This window comes from Myotis lucifugus, unplaced genomic scaffold, assembly GCF_000147115.1.
Source record: "Myotis lucifugus unplaced genomic scaffold, Myoluc2.0 scaffold_8050, whole genome shotgun sequence".
NCBI classification, from domain to species: domain Eukaryota; kingdom Metazoa; phylum Chordata; class Mammalia; order Chiroptera; family Vespertilionidae; genus Myotis; species Myotis lucifugus.
In genome coordinates this window covers 3144-7203 of record NW_005879098.1, presented here as the reverse complement: position 1 = coordinate 7203, position 4060 = coordinate 3144, and the positions used below count along the sequence as shown (strand labels likewise).

Genomic DNA, 4060 nt, shown 5'->3' with positions numbered 1-4060 from the left:
TTATTTCTAGTAAAACCTATGAAGATAAAAAACAACAAATCCATTAATGTCACACTCCAGGCAACATATAGAAACTAGAATGAATTATGAATCTTGATTATGAAATCTGGTTAATCATTTTCACACACTGCATTATGTTTTTTAGGCATCAAGGCAGAAAGAACATGAGCTGTGGTCATTTCTCACCATCCTTTGAAGCTTCACTGACACCATGGATCCCACCCATCCCCACAAGCAGTTCTTGCTATTGGCAACTTACTAAACAATCAGCTCCACTCAATGTGTTCTGGACACACCTTTCCCTGTTTTGCAGGGAATTCTTCATAAGAATAAATTTCTTTGGTTCTTAGGAGAATATTATTTTCTAAACTTTAGGCATATCCCAAACCCTATACCAGTGATGGTGAACCTATGACACGCATGTCAGAGGTGACACGCGAACTCATTTTCTTGGTTGATTTTTCTTTGTTAAATGGCATTTCAATATATAAAATAAATATCAAAAATATAAGTCTTTGTTTTACTATGGTTGCAAATATCAAAAAATTTCTATATGTGACACGGCACCAGAGTTAAGTTAGGGTTTTTCAAAATGCTGACACGCCGAGCTCAAAAGGTTCGCCATCACTGCCCTATACCTTAAGTTCACAGTGCTATGATGTTAAATTTCCATATATAAAACACATATGAAAAATAAGGACCTGGAGAGTATTATGCTAAGTGAAATAAACCAGTCAGAGAAAGACAAATACCATATGATCTCACTAATATGTGGAATCTAATGGTGAATTACCCAATTTCCCCAACCACCCCCACTCACTCCTCACTCCATCTTAAGTTATCAGGAACAGACTGGCAAATCAAAGAATGCCAAAGCATATTTCTTTTAAAAAATACTTCATTTGTAAATATGACACTAAATTACATACTGTATGCCATTTATTTTATGCACTAATTTAAGGTAAGTTTCATACTAATTCATAAGGATAGTGTAGTCAAAAATAATTTCTTGCAGTAATTTTAGAAATCAATATAAAGGCTTTACAAAGTTGGAGAAGTTTTTATAACTTTCTCATTTAACTAGAGGTTAAAGTGAACAGTTTACAGAGAGCTAAGCAAGGCAGGTATATTCAAAATAATCTACTTAAATTTCATAATTATTACCAGAATGATTGATTATTGTTACTGATTATATATATACTAGAGGCCCGGTGCATGAAATTCGTGCATGGGAGGGGGTATCCCTCAGCCTGGCCTACACCCTCTCCAATCTGGGACCCCTTGGGGGATGTCCAACTGCCAGTTTAGGCCCGATCCCTAAACCGGCAGTCGAACATCCCTCTCACAATCTGGGACTGCTGGCTCCTAACCGCTCATCTGCCTGCCTGCCTGCCTGACTGCCCCTAACTGCTTCTGCCTGCCAGACTGATCGCCCCTAACCGGCTCCCCTGCCGGCCTGATTGATGCCTAACTGCTCCCCTGCCAGCCTGATCACGCCCAACTGCCCTCCCCTGCAGGTCTGGTTGCCCCCAAATGCCCCCCCACCCCCGCTGGCCTGGTCATCCCCAACTGTCCCCCTGCCAGCCTGGTCTCCCCACGCAGCCTGCTGTTCAGTCATTTTGTCGTCCCTCACTAACCCCCCCGCTGTCCTTGTCGCCCCAAGCAGCCTGCTGTTTGGGCATTACTGTTACTGTGACGGCGTCCCGGACAATTTGCATATTCCTCTATTATTAGTATAGATATGAAACTTACCACACCAAAGCTGTAAATGTCAGATTTGGGTGTTATTTCTCCTCGCAAAGCCTCAGGTGCCATATAAGCTGTTGTTCCCACAATTCTGCTAGTCATGACTGTCTGGGAAAACTTCTCAGAAGCCCGTGCAAGCCCAAAGTCAGATATTTTGGCTGTAAAGTCTCCATCTAGTAAGATATTTGCACTGAAAAAAATGTAAAATTTGCAGAGAAAAAAATTTATTAAAAATATTTAATGTTGACTATTGCAGATATCCTCCCTTTGCTCACCTCCAGTCACCTCCACATCCACCTCCCTTAACCTTTACCACACTATTGTCCGTGACCATGGGGTATGCATATGTTTTTTAGCTAATCCATTCACCTTCTTTATCCAGTCACCCCCCACCTCTTCCTCCCCCTCTGACACCCACCAGTCTGTCCCATGTATCCCTGCTTCTGGTTTCATTTTGTTCCTCAGTTTATTTTGTCCATTAGATTCCACATATTAGTGAGATCATATGATATTTGTCTTTCTCTGACTGGTTTACTTCACTTAGCATAATACTCTCCAGGTCCTTTTCAGGCAAGTTAAATGGTTTCTTAAATAGCGTATGAATATATGTATGTATGTATGTATTTACAGAGTATACCATGTTATAATATACATCATAAAAGCCTGAAGTTTGTGTAAATAAACGTAGATTTCAGATTAAAGCTAAAAAGAAATGACTGTCTTATATTCCCTTCTGTTTCTTAAGAAAAAATTAAGAAAATAAAATTGAAATAATGCTGTTCACATTAGTGAGAGATATTTTCATTATTTTACAAATAATTTATCACAGGGTCACTTCCCTTAAGGTCTGCCAAAGCACCATTCTTAACTCCTTCTGTAACATTTCTAAATTCATTTAAAAACAAATTTCCAACCCAAGTATCTCAATTTTTCATTTCTTTTTTCTTTTTTGTACTATCTGAAATCTTTCAAAGAAGAAAGAATACAGCTAAAAGATCTTCCTTCCTTCATTATATGCATTCACTCATACACTCATACTTTCATTCCACAAAACTTACTGAGGACTCCCTATATGTTATAGGATTTAAGCTCAGTGCTGGACATGGAGGAAATCTTCAAATCTTGTCTGTGACAAAGGTATATGCATAAATATTTTTTTAATCCTCACTTGATGATATATTTTTATTGATTTTTAGAGAGAGCGGAAGGGAGAGAAACATCAATGTGAGAGAGAAACATTGATTGGTTGCCTCCCTGGCATGACCCAACTGGGGATCGAACCCACAACTGAGGTATGTGCTCTGACGGGAATCAAACCCACATTTTGATACATGGGAGGACGCTCCAACCAAGTGAGTCACCTGGCTATGGCCATGCATAATTTTAAAAATCCAATAAATACACTATAATGGTGATATTAGATACAAAATGCAGATAGAACAACTATATGAATAAAAGAATTGGAGAAAATTCCAAGGAAAAATGTGCTTAGTCTTGAATAATTATTAGAAGTTGATGGTTAAATGAGAGAAAGAAAGGCATTTCAGGCAAATGGAGCACCATGTAATAGTGATAAAAAACATGACCAATTTCAATAAACTGGTATGCAGGCTTGATCTTTCGTTTCATGGGCCTGGCAATGCGGGAGTGAATAGGTAAGTACTGGTACAGACAGGTTAAAGGCCGGATTAGGAGGGTTTGTAATAAAGTCAATGATAGATAGCCAGGGTTTAAATAAATGCGGAACACTGGGGAGAAAAAGGACATCTATAATCTGGGAGTGCTCTAGATTAAGACATGCATGTGCATAGGGAACAGAAAGAGGGAGGGGCAAATTATTCTTTAAAGATGGTTTTTCCAAAAGCAGCATTTACCTTTTAATATCTGCTATGAATTTGATGGTTTTCATGTGAAAAACTGGATGCGATTAGCTGCACGCTGAGAAATCCTGCATCTCATGTGCCAAGAAAGTGGTGGAAGTATCATCCTTATGAAGGAAGAAACAAACCCAATTCAAAAATTAGGAGGATAAAAATACCTACAGTAAATACATAACAGAAAATGTTCCTAAGCAACTTTTAAACAGGGGTTAGCATTTCTCATTTGACAGTAAAAATATGTAAGAGCATCTTCAAATTCCAGTCTTGACTAATATTTTACATTTTAGATGATCACCTAATAGAATGACAACCCCAGTTTTTTGCATATCAAATGTATAATTTTCATAAAGTGGGAAAAATATTAAGATTGATGCAGTTTTAATGATCCTGTCACAAGATGAATATTAATATCCAACAAAGAAACAGAAAGCCAA

General features: G+C 38.1%; 1 long non-coding RNA gene across 1 annotated transcript; it reads right to left on the bottom strand.

The window, feature by feature from the left end:
* Positions 1-3660, bottom strand: LOC111824822. Its single transcript, XR_002827895.1, has 3 exons — positions 3621-3660; positions 1753-1936; positions 1-16 (listed from the first exon to the last, which is right to left on the bottom strand). It is a non-coding gene; the product is annotated as an uncharacterized LOC111824822 (long non-coding RNA).
* Between the last annotated feature and the right edge of the window lie 400 nt (positions 3661-4060).